At 37.4% G+C, this 16,404-nt stretch overlaps 1 long non-coding RNA gene across 4 annotated transcripts in view; it reads right to left on the bottom strand.

The window, feature by feature from the left end:
* LOC136849771 (uncharacterized) overlaps positions 1-16,404 on the bottom strand; it is a 99,046-nt gene that overhangs the window by 13,319 nt on the left and 69,323 nt on the right. For 3 of the 4 annotated variants that reach the window (XR_010856419.1, XR_010856415.1, XR_010856417.1), the window contains exon 2: positions 6,166-6,255. This is a non-coding gene — a long non-coding RNA (uncharacterized lncRNA). The remainder of the gene's footprint in view (positions 1-6,165; positions 6,256-16,404) is intronic. The other variant, XR_010856418.1, reaches the window with a different exon arrangement.

Genomic DNA, 16,404 nt, shown 5'->3' on the forward strand with positions numbered 1-16,404 from the left:
CAATTTCCAAGGTCACCTTAGGAACGGGAGAGAGAGAGAGAGAGAGAGAGAGAGAGAGAGAGAGAGAGAGAGAGAGAGAGAGAGAGCAATATATCTTGATTTCTAAGGCAACAAACATGCCAGCGAGGCGTATCATTAAAAGGCCCTATTTCTGACAGGCTTGCTGACCATCGTCTGAGAAGAGAACTCATGGCTTCTCACCCTAACCCCAACCCATCTCGAACCTAGTACGAACCTCCCCACCCAAACCAACCCCACCCCATTCTCCTACCCCCATAAAAATCCTCCCTACCTCAAATTCCTCTTTCCTCCCAAAGTTGTATTTAACCTAATTCAGGTTGAGTTGTGTTTCTAAATATGCTTAACTTCATTTCATTACCTGACTCGTTGCTGTCATAGGTAGGTTTAGAACTACTTTTCAAAGGCTGGATTCATTTACGACAGTTTGTGACTTGACTCTCTCTCTCTCTCTCTCTCTCTCTCTCTCTCTCTCTCTCTCTCTCTCTCTCTCTCTCTCTCTCTCTCTCTCTCTCTCTTCAATTCTCATGATGTCACACAAGCAAAAAGACTTTTTTTCGTGAATGAAGAATTTTGTCATTATATGTTCTATTAAATGAATATGTATATTTAATGAGTCTAGAGACAAGAGGGGCTTGGGGATAAGGGATATGATACAATCTTTCTTATTTGCGTATACGAATATGCTTCTTGCTTGTGTGTGTGTGTATGTGTGTGTGTGTGTGAGCGCATGCGTGAATGAGAGGACGAGAAAGTGACGGTGAGGAAAATGAAACTTTATGTACTTGAGCAATATATCCAAGCACGCAACACTCCAAAAGCACCTTGTAAGTTTTTCGGCCGTTCGAGTAAAATCCCGAGACAATATTTACGGTGCACCCGGAGCCAACTAGCTAAGAAGAAGGCTTTTTAATTGGCAGTTAGAGGCAGGGGACCTCTGTAATTACCCAAACGAACCTGTAAAAGCTTTATGCAGAAATACGACCGGGAGATAAATTCCCATTTTTATTCCTTTATTTTTTTATCTTTCATCAACTGCGGGGGTAAAATTTACGGCAAAATAAAATAATTGCTGGCTTTGGGCTCCCCTTGTCTGCCTTGCTTTTTATTCCAAACAGATTAATGAAGCCATTTGTTAAATGGCCGGTTTCAAGGGGGGCAGCTTTCTGTGGGCTGTTCTTTATATACTTGCTTAGTTAGGGGACGGTATTGATAGTGGTTACTGAAGGAGGCAGCGTAATATCCCTTACAGCAACTACGATAATAACAACGACAAAAACGTTAATGCTTTTTAGTGATCTTGCTTAAATATGATAATAACATGACTGGAAGAAAAATTGTCCCTTCACTTCAGCTAAATTGTTATGATACTACGTTAAAAGAGGACGGTTTCATAAAACAGAGAGAGAGAGAGAGAGAGAGAGAGAGAGAGAGAGAGAGAGAGAGAGAGAGAGAGAGAGAGAGATTTTACATAACATAATTGTTATGTAACAGAACTGTTATTCTTCGTTCTTTTAAAAATAACTAAATAACTGATTAAGAAAGAGCTTTCAGTATACAGATCCATGGATGTTCAAGTTACAATTTCTTTGGTATGAGGCAGGAATCGGTGTCATATGTAGTATACGTACACATTTATTATAAGAATGCATAATGAACTACTGTTTTCATGAAGAATCAAGATGTGATTATACACACACAAACATGCATATAGTTTTCAATGGGCTTTATTTCGTAATTTAAATTTATTTTACAAAATCATGCACACGAGAAAACGTCTTAAATACATATATATATATATATATATATATATATATATATATATATATATATATATATATATATATATATATATATATATATAAAATGTATACACGCGCTCGCTCCCCTGGCACTCACACTGACGAAGCGAGAAAGTAAGCGAGGTTGTGTCAGTGTGTGTGTGCAAGCTAGGTAACACTATCTTTATACCATTTTCGTAATATTATTGATAAACTGTCAACAGATATTTATATTTTTGGAACACCTGTGCCTTGACGTTTCTAAGCAGCAATATAAAATATACCAAAGCAACAAACATTGAAATTTACTGTGATAGACCGAAAATCACCTTTCAATGTCTAGTAGAACCAGTAACTTTATTCATTCCTGTCTTTGAACAAGATATCATTCATTGATGATTAGGAGATTCCTTCTCATCTACTGATCAGCTGATTCTTTCACGGTTGCCATCTCTCCTTCTGTTCGTTAATTTTATTCCTACTGACTTATTCCTTATCTAGACTCATTATATTTTTCGGCGATGTTTTCAGTCTAACTCTTTAACTTCAGTCCTTTAAGAATTAAACTTATTGAGCAACTGTTGCTCTTTATTGACCATTTCCCATACTTTATTAGTCATTTTACTGTACCTTTTTTTACCTGTTCTCATATTTCTTATCTCACTCCTGCTTCTCTTCTGTTCCGGTTTCCGAGAATGGAAGGCTTGAATACTGATTCCAATCGCCGACTGGGCTTTCCCTTGCTATCTCTCATTCGTTCCATGCAAATCTTCATCCAGCTTATCTTTTTCGTTTTCTATATTTCCAACCTTTCCTCCTAAATTATCAATCTTTTGGCTTCTTTAAGCTCTTCATCTTCTCCATTTTGCCTCCTTTTTAGTTTTCCGCAACAAAGAAAAATTACTGAGATAAATAGCTTTGTCTGTCCGTCCGCACTTTTTCCTGTCCGCACTTTTTCGTCCGCATTTTTTCTGTAGACCTCAGATCTTAAAAACTACTGAGCTAAGTGCTGCCTGCATTAGTGTGTGTTGATCATCACCTCCGATCATCAAACCTTGCAAATTGCAGCCCCTCTGGCCTCCACGCCCTATTTATATAAGTTAAAGTTAGCCATAATCGTGCGTCTCGCAACGCTATACGACAGGACACCACAGGGCCGTGGCTGAAACTTTCATGGGCCGCGGCTCATACAGCATTATACAGTTTTCTTCGTTTTTGAGTTAGTGTTTGATAGCTTTAGTGCATAATAAGATTCTCCTACGCACTAAGTTTCATGTTATATCGTCGACTTATATTTTGAATCATACTGGTGAAATCAATTTAACAAGTAGGATTAATTTTTGTTCTATTTATGAAATCTTTACAAAGTTACTTTACTGGGCTTTTTGGGCATCGATGTGACCCAGTGCCTTTAGCACTATATGCCTAAAGTTTGTTAAAAATGTCAACATTGGTCAACATCTAGTACTACTGCAATTATTATTAACATTATTATAAGTCTTTGGTATTATATATTTGCATTTGTTTTGCCTTGCTCTTGATATACAGTGTTTTAGTCCTAAAACTATTTTCTTTCGCCTTACATTTTACTGTCATCCTCATACATTTGTCTTGAGAGAACCAAAAGATATCAGAAATAATTGATCAGCATACACATCCATAACCTTTTCAATCACGAAGGCATGCTATTCAGTTGTATACATATCCATATCTATTTCGGTCACAAAATGAAAGTGGAAAACCAGGTATAAACTAAAAATAATACTTAACTGCTGCCTCACACAATGCATTTTTTATGGCAACTCTTTCCTCAACTCTGCCGATCAACGGGGCTGTCTTCGGCCAACGAGGCGGACGTTAATCACAGATAAGCTATCTCGTTAGACGTAGTTCAGTTCGTTTATGTACGGGTCGCTTTTCATCTAATGGCCTGCCCGGCTGTTAGATTTGGGTGATGAAATTTTACGCGCTTTTACTTATTCGCTAGCTTCAACTTTCTTCTAAATTATCTTTATATATATTTTAGCTACACTTTCCTATATTTGATTCGTTCACTTTTTTAGTTGTATTTATTTGTTCATTCAATCATTTATTTGTCTATTTATTTATTTATTTATTTATTTAACCATATTTTTATTCTTTCCAAGTTCCTCATTATCATTTGCGGCACTTCAGTTCATTCAATCATTTATCTATTTATTTATTTATTTATTCAAATCATTTTCATTCTTTCCAAGTTCCTCATTATCATTTGCGGCACTTTAAATTCCTCGAGATTTTAAAAACGTGAAACCAAACATGAAATACTATCTCTCTCTCTCTCTATCTCTCTTCCCCAGTTTCCTTTCGTATTCATGCAAATTCCGCATATGGGCATGTATATACCCAGACACTACACTGCGTAAGGCGCATTGTTCTCTCTAAAAATCATGAAAGCATTCCAACCCTTTTGCTCTCTTTAGAAAATGCAATAATTCTCTTTCCAGTCCGGACTGTTGCAAAGCTGCCCCACCACCCACAATCTTAGCAGCAACCCCTTCCATCCCAATCCCTCAGGATCCTACTCATACCCGCCCCGCCCCCATACCCATCCTCTAGCACCATACCATAAGATCCATACCAGAACCCCTCACTCAATCTCTCACCCCTCCTCCTTCCCGCGACTGACCTACACCTGACATCCCACCCCACCTCTGATATCCATGATACCCTTCCCAACGCCCACCGTATGAGAAACGTCTCCCCCCACCCCAACACCCAAGTCATTAAACCCACACCCTGCTCCCTAACCCGCCCAATGAGACCGGCACCTCCTTCCCCAACCCTACACCCTCTAAGCTAAATAAACTCCAGGGGTACATCCCTCCCCTCCACCCCTCTCCTCCCTACCCACCATCCACCGTTCCGATACATCAGCGACTGTGGCCCCAGAGAGACATAAATATTGGGGACATTATCAGATTTCGGCGAGCCGTTTTCCCCTGGCCCTCTGTTATGAGCGGCCGGAGCCACTCCTATATCGTTTGTATCGGTAATTTACCGTCTTGGGGCCTTTTTTTAAAGAGGGCCTCCTGCCAAGCCATTCACGACTCTATGCTAACTAGCTGTTAAAGGTGGTATTGGCCTGTCGCGGTAGACGGTCTTTTATATCTTCCTTTGTCTTCGCCCTATTTTTTTTCTTTCATTTCTTTTTTCAATGTACCTTGCTCGTTTCAACGTTGCTGCTTTTTTTTTCCAAGGGGAAAAAAGACCGAAGGTTCCTCTGCATATCTGCGTTTCCGTTTGAAATGTCTAATTATCTTCGACGACGCTGAATATTGTGAGTCCTTAAAAGCTAACATGATTTGTAATAATATACTCAGTTTTGAAAAAGTATCTTCAGGCTACTTGAAAGCTGAGCAGAAATCGTATCGTTTAACCATCTAGTTATCTACCACAACACTGACCATCATAGTTGTTATAAAAAAAACGAATCTGGTTGGTAACATTTGAAAACTACTTCAGTTTGTTAAAATAAACATCGTAAAATTCCTAGGAAGCTAAACAAAAATTCTTTAAAGCACGCGAAAGCCATTTGAATTGCGAGTACAAACCCTGCCGCTGTATTCAAACCAAACGAGGAAATCTCGGCCACAGAGTAATGATTACGCACAGCAATCCGCTCCATCAACGGCCTGTTATCGATTGTACTTGTAGATTGCGACGGAAGGTCAAGCGGGCGGAGAGAAAATCGCAGACGCTGGTGTGATGTGAGCTAATTCCGCGTGATAGCGTGTTGTGATCATTACGTGAGCGCGCGTTGCAGTCGAAATGAGATGGTGCGTGAAAACAGGTCAGATTATGCCTTATAATGCTTTTGTTCTTTTTCCTTCTTCTTCACCACCTGAATACTTTTCTTGGTCAATATGAATGCTTTTCCGTTTATCATCGTGATTCTTCATATCTTTAAATTCATTTCATATCGGTAACTTAATTTCCATTTTCATCCTTACTGTTATCGTTAGTCTTACTTCTCAAACCTATATCAGAATTTAAGCCCATTTTATTTTATATACAGCGGCAGGAAATCAAGAAAGATTAAAAAATAAAAAGGTAAAAAAATCAGTCATCTTCATATGCAACAAAAGAATCGGTGATTACGATAATGATAACAATAAAAAACAAGGTATCAACAACAGGTAAATAATAATAATAATAATAATAATAATAATAATAATAATAATAATAATAATAATAATAATAATAATATGGCTATGCCAAGCTTTTCTCCATTCAACCCCACCCTAAATAATGTATTGGAAATTCGTAAACCGTGGAAATAAAAGTATTACAAGTAAACCAACGACAAACGTTTTCTGCATCTTACCAGTTAATCGTCTAAGACAGTGGTTCTTAACCTTTTTCAATGCATGCTCCCCTTTCAAATCAGCAGTCAGCTCTCGCACCCCCTGCATTGCTAAAAAAGAAATAAAATTTATTATTATTATTATTATTATTATTATTATTATTATTATTATTATTTTATTTTTTATTTTTTTTTTTGCAGAGAAAATAACATGCGCATATAAAAATATATTTTGTTTTAATTATTTATAGGCATCCTCGCACCCCTTAAGAACCGGCTTCGCACCCCTGGTTAAGAACCAGTGGTCTAAGAGAAGGTTCAGTTCCTACCATGAATGAGAACACAAATTTACAAGTAAAAAGCAAGCATGTTTAAATCAAAATGAATGATGGTGAATTTACGTTCTAGTTATGGAAAGAAAAACATTCACAGGCAGACACGTGTCCGCACGTAATGCTAAAGTAAAGAATGATACTGACAGGAATAAATTACGCATATTTGATGAGTTCATCTTTGTCTGTAAGTTTGCCTTCCCCAAAATCACGCATACCTGATGGATTCAGCCATGTCTGTCTGTCTGTCTGTCTGTCTGTCTGTCTGTCTGTCTGTCTGTCTGTCTGTCTGTCTGTCTGTCTGTCTGTCTGTCTGTCTGTCTGTCTGTCTGTCTGTCTGTCTGTCTGTCTGTCTGTCTGTGGCATATAAAGAAACTAATTAGGCTTCTGATGGATTAGGACCTGGATCTTTTGAATAATAATAATAATAATAATAATAATAATAATAATAATAATAATAATAATAATAATAATAATAATAATATCTATTATCATTATTATTATTATTATTATTGTTAGTAGTATTTAAATATAATAATAATAATAATAATAATAATAATAATAATAATAATTATTATTATTATTATCATTATTATTATTATTATTATTATTATCATATCAACAATTCAAATAATGAAGATAAATGCCACAGATATATGTGAATCTTACGGAATAAAATACAATGTTGATGATGATGATGATGATGATGGTGATGATGGTGAACATGGTGGTAACAACGAAGCTAAAGGGGGAACAGAAGGAGAAGGCAACGGAAATAAACGAAGGAGAAATAAACGGAAGGGGAGGAAGAAGAACAACTTGAGACTACGGTGAATAGGATTCACGGTTGCTTAATCTTGCAGAAAACTATGTGAGACTGCGGCTGCTGGAGGAAGGAGACGGTGATGAAAATGAGGAGGAGGGGCAAGTGAAGAAACCGAGGAATGAGCAATAGGTGAGAAGGAGAAGAAGCAGAAGGCAATGAATATGAGGAGGAGGAGCAAGTGAACAAACGGAGCTGCAGGATAAAAAAAAATGAATGAATGCGGGGAGGGCGACCAAGTGAAGAAACTGACTGAGGAATATTGTAAGGAAAGATAATGAAGATGAGGAGGAGGAGCACATGACGAAAAGAAGAGCTGAGGAAGAAGAACTTGCAGCCCTCTATCCTCTCTAGTTTCTATTTTATTTAAGGTTAAAGTTAGCCATAATCGTGCTTCCAGCTTGACATATTAGAGCCACAACCGGGCCGTGGTTAAGTTTCATGGGGCTTGGCTCACACAGCATTACACCGGACCACCTTAAGATGATCATTTCCGGTGGCCTTGATTATACGATGTACAGAAAACTCGGTGCATGAAGAAACTTCGGCGCATTTTCACTGTTTTCACATGCAAATCATCTCCAATTCAGTCAATCTTTGCATCACAATGCATATATTTACCTATATTCCTTTCAACTTACCATACTTAACTTATACTTTAAGCTCATACATTTGGGGGAATCCTACGCAATATCCATCTCTGTAAGACGAAAGAATTTCTTGAAAGAATTTTCCGTCTCATTCTCTCTGACGGTCCCATTCATCTTATCACAAACCTTGCAATGAAGCTTATTGATATCCTTTGCAACGTCCGCATCACTTCCGGTCGCGAATTTGATTTTCGAAGTCAAAGTCAATCTCTCTCTCTCTCTCTCTCTCTCTCTCTCTCTCTCTCTCTCTCTCTCTCAGCAAATGACGGACAGGAAGTGATTTGGATCTTCCCTCTGCGGCAGGAAAGTCGCCGCTAAGTTCCGTCGGGAGTTAATGTGATCGGGGGACTGAGAATGAGGGAGGGAGGAAGAGGATGACGATGATGATAATGATGATAATTATCATGATGATGATGATAATAATTAAGGGAGATTAATACTGATAAAATCAGAGGCAATTCAGACCTAAAAAAGACAAGGAATGTAGTGAATGTGTTAAAGTAATCAGTGAGAGAAAAAACCTGCTCAAGATTTAGAGTGAATTTATGAGAAGCCCAGTGTAGGAGTTGATGGTGTGAGAATTCTGATGTTTTGCGTGAGGTTTTTGCCTTTTGTGTTTGTGGAAGTGTGGGAAAAACAATCGTGTTCTCAGAGTTACTAAATATTCTTCGTGATTTTTTTGTGCGAACTCTCTCTCTCTCTGAACCCTCTAATTTACACCAACTGCACTACTCTCTCTGTTTGGCAGCCTTCCATAGAATATTATATTTTCTAATTCTATCTTTTGTTAACTAATACATAACTATCATCATATATATACATATATATATATATATATATATATATATATATACATGTATACATATATATATATATATATATATGCTATGTATATATATATATATATATATATATATATAACATATAATATGTATGTATACACATACATATGTATATAATATATATATATATATATATATATATTTATATATATATATATATATATATATATATATATATATATATATACTACTACTATATATATATATATATATATATATATATATATATATATATATATATATATATATATATATATATATATATAATGATCTGAGAGGATACAGAAATGATCACAAACAAGAGAGACAAGCGGAAGATTTCTGTACGTTCATTGAGAAAATAGTGAATGGAGATGTGGGTAAACAGGCATGCCCTTCGCGCCACCCCTCGGGAGACATGCGAAATGGCACGTGACAGTGTTGAGGCCGCCACTGACGTTCTGTTATACCTACGCAGTTATGCCTGCACAGTCGGCCTGTGCAGGCAAACTGAACCCACTAACCTTCAGTTATACCTGCACAGTTATGCCTGCACAGTCGGCCTGTCCAGGCAAAACTGAACCCACTAACGTTCAGTTATACCTATACAATTATGCCTGCACAGTCGGCCTGTGCAGGCAAAACTGAAACCACCAACGTTCAGTTATACCTACACAATTATGCCTGCACAGTCGGCCTGTGCAGGCAAAACTGAACCCACTAACCTTCAGTTGTACCTGCACAGTTATGCCTGCACAGTCGGCCTGTCCAGGCAAAACTGAACCCACTAACGTTCAGAGTTGCCTGCACAGCCATAACTGAGCAGGTATACCTGAACGTTAGTGGCGGCCTTTAGCTTGGCTCCTTTGGGCACCAGAGGACTTGGAAGATCCACATCTTTATGGATGAAAACTATTAGACGGGAGCCTGGGTAAGAGTAGAGATTTGTGATTGGAGATTTGTGGAAGATAAAGCACAGTACAGACATGAGTGAAGGTCCTCCGTGTAGCTGGACGTTGGAGGCGATATATATATATATATATATATATATATATATATATATATATATATATATATATATATATATATATATATATATATGATATAATTATGGTAGCATTAACACGTGATTTGCTCATCACACCGGACCCGTGACCTGTTTAGATTTTATTCTAAATCCAGTCTCTTACTTTTTCACCTGTGGTGATTATATATATATATATATATATATATATATATATATATATATATATATATATATACATATACATACATATATATATGCATATATATATAAATTATATATATATGCATATATATATATATATATATATATATATATATATATATATGTATATATATAGTTTCTCTTCCTGCTCAGCGTTTCTTTTCTTCCACCTTCTCGTATTTCATCCCATTGTTAATACATCTCATTAAGTGCGTAACGGCGTATAAGTACCACATCCCCGAAACCGCAAACGAGCCATCTCACTTTTACCCCTCAGACCGCTAATCACATCCAACAGGTATGTGGAAATGAATCCTGCCTCTCTCTCTCTCTCTCTCTCTCTCTCTCTCTCTCTCTCTCTCTCTCTCTCTATTGTAGTTCGTTACGTTTTGAGTTTTGCTTTATTATGACTAATTTTATTCTTCGTACGTTTAATATATTGTGATATGGTGTAACAATACAGTATAGTGTCACGCTCCTGCACTTTAGCTACTTTGTTAATATACTGTACTTTATAGTTGGTATTCTTATATATATATATACTATATATATATATATATATATATATATATATATATATATATATATATATATATATATATATATATATATATATATAGTGTGTGTGTGTGTGTATTTATCTTATTTTAGTTACTGTTATTCACAAGTACGTATCACTTCAATTCTGACTTACCTACGATAATTACGCTTCTGTTTCTCTTCATGTGTGTCTCGTGCGTATATTTCGATAGTTTTGTATTTTCCATATTAATGTACTCACTATGTATATAAATGACAGATTTACTTCATCGCGTGTTTTGTTTGCTGTAATTACACTATCTCTTATCAAGTCCGAGAATTAATATTCTTTTCTATCATGTTGAATAATTTGGTATCCGATTCAGTTCCCTTTTTCTTTTCTGGAATTCAAAACAAAACGTGCGTAATGCAATACCTTTTAGTTTTCTGTAAAAGAAAACTACTGAGATGGCTATTTGTCTGTCCGTCCGCACTTTTTCTGTCCTCCCTCAGATCTTAAAAACTACTGCTCTCTTTTGGTTTTCTGTAAAAGAGAACTATGGAGATGGCTGTTTGTCCGTACGCACTTTTACTGTCCGCCCTCAGATCTTAAAAACTGCTGAGGCTAGAAGGCTGCAAATCGGTATGTTGGTCGCCCACCCTCCAATCATCAAATACACCAGATTGCTGCCCCTAGCCTCAGTAGTTTTGATTTTATCTTTTAAAGTTAGTCATGATCATGCATCTGGCACCGCTATAGGTGCCAACAACACAGGCCACCACCGGGTTGTGGCTGAAAGTTTAATGGGCCGCGGCTGAGAGTTTCATGGGGCGTGGGTGAGAGTGTCATACAGCATTATACGCTGTACATAAAACTATATTTCATCGAAGAAATGTCGGCGCATTTTTTACTTATTTAAAATTGTCAAGTACTTCTGCCCTCTCCGTTATGTCTTCGCTCTTATGCCATTTCCACTTTTATTACGTTTTCTTCTCCTTTTTCTTCTTGTAGCATTTCCTTATCTATCTTTCTGATGAAGAGACCTAGTCCTTGTAATTCATTCAAATGAGATTAAATTTATTGTTTTTCTTTATTTTGGTTTTTGCTTCTTCGGATTTCATTTAAACGAATTGGAATGTCTGTTCATTTATCATTTATTAAAATAATTTTCTCCTCTAAGGACTCTGCTGTACAATATGTATGTTTATCATTAGCTGACGTTTCTAATTTATTCACTTTACGTACCATATGAATAATTTAAATGAAATAAAACATTTGCTGGCTTTTTAAAAATTTGTTGAAATGGGGCGTAACCACCAATTATTCAACTACTTTCAATTTTGAAAATATTCGCTCTAACTAAAAGAGTATGAAATATATTTTGACATAAACATAATGAAGTTCCTCTTACCATACCGATATCTGTTTAATCGGAATTTATCATACGAATTCTTTTTATTAATCTTTGCCTATTTTACCTTGTATTTATTTTCTCTGTTTCATACCCCTTCCATTTATCTTCCTTTTCATGTAGCTTTCCTTTTCCACCATTCTTCTTTATCCTTATATCATTTCCTTTCACTGAATTAACTTTAACTTTATTCCATAAATGATGTTTTCGTTATTTTTTGCTTCTTTAAAATTCATCTGTATTCCATCGTCCTACCTCTTTATATCAACATAGAGCAGTTTTCCGTAACTGGGGTGGCTCCGGGAAAACGTAAGTACAATAATAACTGCAACATCTAATCCTTAACTGCCGAGTTCGTGGACGAACGCCCTGCGCAGAAAACTTCCTACAATAGTCGCTTCTTATGCCAACACTGATGGATCATACGGTGCACATCGAACCCACCTCCACACGCCGAGCCATTTACTTCTATGGCTACGTAGTCAGGTGCGTCCTTGGTTATATTATAGTTCTTGCTTTCAACTCCTTTCACTCCATCTTCTCAGCGTATCCTAGGTCTTCCTCTTTTCTGTCCTCCTAACACATCCAACGTATACATTCTTTTCACCAACCTGATCCGCTGGCATGCCACTCAAATGTCGCGGGTTCGCGTCTCCCACAGGGCAATGAAAATTCACTGGTTCTATATCAAGATCAGTTACGGCTGCAGTGTGGGGTCTGTGGTGGGAGGCTGAAACTAACATCCTTTGGAAGCTTGAGTTTCAGGTCAATGGCCCCTATGTGCTTGTTCCATGTCAATAGGTTTCAGCTACTGAAATATTAATAATAAACTATCATCCTTCTTTCTTTGTTCAGCAGATAAACAACAGATTTTTCTGGAAACTGACTTAAATTGCTTTCGGGTCCAGGAAATGTATAATTAATTTATTACTTGCCATCAAATGAGGTTCCATCCGTTTGCTTTTGAGCACTATGAACAAGAACAACGCGCCATCAAGCGAGCATGCGCGTAGCGTACTTGAGCTAAAGTAAATAAAGTATCGCTTTTTGTATCAGTATTCCTGCATCAGACTAAAGTTTATATTAATGCCCGATAATATAAGATTCTTTTAAATGCTCATCTCAATTCCAATACCGAATTATATTTCCTTGTCAGTTTATATTGAAAGTTCAGGCAATACTTCCTCACCATATTCTGTCTTTTTAGAAGCAGAGTTACAGACCTTATACCTGACATGCTGTAGGTTGGAGATCTGATATTTGTTTACTTTACTTCGTGAGGACAAAGGAAAAAGAGGAAACGTATAAGTTTTCCAAAAGTCTGACAGAATGTTATTACTTTCAGCAATGGAGTTTGTTTCTAGTTTGATATGTTTGTTTAAGGATGGAGTTTTAGGAAAATTTTACCATAGGTGACCTCACGACAGGAGACAAGCGACTAGTTTGGGAGAGATAGTAACGTAACTTTTCGGGGAGAAGAGACCTTTTGGAGGTGAACCGAAGATCTTCAGAAACAAATGAATAAACTTAGTTAGGCTTATCATGCTGATAAGCCTCTGAGGCAAATACACGTAACGATGAAAACGTGTAATTAGGCTTGAAATACGCCTTGCTTACAAAACCTCACGGCGTTTGGAACGGATCCCTAAATAAAGCGTACAAATAAGCAGCACGACGCGCAAACAATAAACACGGCGTGAGCGTGTGTGTGCAGTAGCTACTGCACCAGGACTATAATTTAACACCATCCCCCTAATGAGACTGCATAGGAAAGCAGCAGCAACTCGCTTACAAATGCCGAGGGAAGAAGAGACGTCGCAAGATAGAGCACAAAACGCTCCATTAATAAATCAGCTTGCTCGCTGGCTCACTATATGCATATGAATGGCCGCTCCATCGCGATCGGGCCTCCGATAGCGGTTTTGGGGAGAAGGAAACCCTGTTATCAGTGGCGAAATTGCGTGATTAATAGCGGATAATATAAATCAATATTTGTTTGGCTGACGCGACTATCGTGATGAATGGGCAGTCGATTAAGATGTTTTCAAATACGCGCAGCTAGCGAATAGACTGAGCGTTTTAAAATCCAACAATGCACTGAGATTGCAGTGAGATTTTGATGATTTCCCGAGGTGATTTACTTTTATCATTTAATTATTTTTCTTCCAATTACGCAAACATTTATGCAGTACAACACTCAAGGCCATTAACTTGCCAAACAAGCTTCCTCAAAATAGAACCCACGAGTGCGAACGAAAAAATTGAGGCGAACAGACAAAACAAATAAACAATAAATAAACTGACCGGCTTGAATTGTGACCCTGGGTATCATTTGAATACCAAACGAAGCCTATTGTGCCAAGTAAACAATGGAAGGAGAATCTGCAGAACCCTCGCGGATTTTAGGGGGTCCTAAAACGCTCCAAAATTTGCATGCGAAGGTCAGTTTGCCTTTTTTAATGTTTATGAAAATGGAATTAAAATGAGAGGACTATCATTAGTAATGCACTGGTGACCCTATGGTTCAGCTGATTATCCAGGTACTGTGTCTCATTTGAATTCGGTTTCATTTGGCTGCAGCATCTTCAGAATAGCTCTCTCTCTCTCTCTCTCTCTCTCTCTCTCTCTCTCTCTCTCTCTCTCTCTCTCTCTCTCTCCGTAAATTCACATTGTTTCCAGATTCCACCGGCTTCGATATCCTTCCCTGTGTCTCGTTCTTATCTCATATTACTTTCAATTTGTAGTCTTTTTTATTCTCTCTCTCTTTCTCTCTCTCTCTCTCTCTCTCTCTCTCTCTCTCTCTCTCTCTCTCTCTCTCTCTCTCTTCACTTCGTTTTCCGTTTACATCATCTTTGACAGCAAACATCCTCCCTCCACTCTCTCTCTCTCTCTCTCTCTCTCTCTCTCTCTCTCTCTCTCTTTTCATTTCGTTTTTCATTTACAACATCTTCGACAACAAACATCCCCCATCTCTCTCTCTCTCTCTCTCTCTCTCTCTCTCTCTCTCTCTCTCTCTCTCTCTCTCTCTCTCTCTCTCAATTTATCATAATTTTACTGCGAATTTTATCCCTCATATATTTTTTATTACCATCATTACTAACTACCGTGGAACAAAGACGACGATATTCGGTAGTCGCAAACCGCAAGGGTGAGAACGCCATGAGCATTTCACGTAATCCTCACCCTTATCGACACAGCATGCATATTATTCTAAACCACCATTACAAGATACATATTTTCGGGTGGGGGGTTGGTAAGGGGGTTGGTGGAGAGGACCGATGTGATTTTGGGAGTGGAGGGGTGGGTGAGGTCTGAGAGAGGGGGAGGGGGCCGAGTCCCATTGAAATGACCATTTGTTTTTTCTTTTTATTTATCATCTCCGGGTTCGTCATTTAGATCGTTTTTACAGTCATTTGCTTCGATGACTCTGCACTTGCCCAAACAACAATGACGAAGCCGATAGATGCTACAATCATTTTCTTATGAAGGCGATTATTCAGGAGGAAAAATCATCTTCGGAGGCTAGTGGAGCGTTCTGAGAAATGTAGAGCACGAGAGAAAGAAACGTCCACTAGATACATTTAAGGAGACGATTATTTTACATGCGTCAGAACGAGAAACATTTTTGGTGGCGTGCTCAGACACTGATGTTAACAGAAAAATGCGCCAATATAGATTATACAAATTATCATTCTTAAATAAAAGTATGACACGTATTTATTGAAAAACAAGTGATTGCTTTAAAAATATTTCGAGTATGCATAAATCATGCCAGTCCTAAGCCTGGATCAAATAAGGAGTAATGCTTTGGGAAAATTCTTCAATTCGTAAAAAAAAAAAAAACAATAACAGTTAACCGTACTGAAACATATAACAAACCATAGCCACTTGGGGTAAGATGCTATAGTAATGTTTCACAATGAATCCTGAAAGTAAACAGTTAGGACTGAAGTAATACTGGAAACAACGAATCGACTTAGAAAATAATTAATCACTGGCAATTATCCAGTAATCATGTCTTTGGAAATTAATGAAAATGTTTTTAAAGGATAACTCAACTATCCGATCTTTGTAGGCAAATGAAGTAGATAACTATTTCCGACTATCAGTCGTATATTATTTTCGGTTGATGATGATGATGATGATGACGAAGTCTTCGTTGAGCGATAATGATAATGAGGATTTAATGATGATACTGTGTTATGAGTGAACGAGGGAAAATGGCAGCTACAAGAATGGAAGCAATTTTTCATTGTGGAATGCAATGATTGCATCAACTGTGTCGTAGTATAATGATCAAATCGCAGTATAATGATAAAATTTACTGACGACATAATTTGTGCTAAAATTTAGACTCTCTCTCTCTCTCTCTCTCTCTCTCTCTCTCTCTCTCTCTCTCTCTCTCTCTCTCTCTCTCTCCGGTGATTTCAACTCTAGCGTAAATAACTATCCTTTTTTTTATTCGCTTGCACAAG

The sequence above is a fragment of the Macrobrachium rosenbergii genome, chromosome 21 (genome assembly GCF_040412425.1).
Source record: "Macrobrachium rosenbergii isolate ZJJX-2024 chromosome 21, ASM4041242v1, whole genome shotgun sequence".
In the NCBI taxonomy this organism is placed as follows: Eukaryota; Metazoa; Arthropoda; class Malacostraca; order Decapoda; family Palaemonidae; genus Macrobrachium; species Macrobrachium rosenbergii.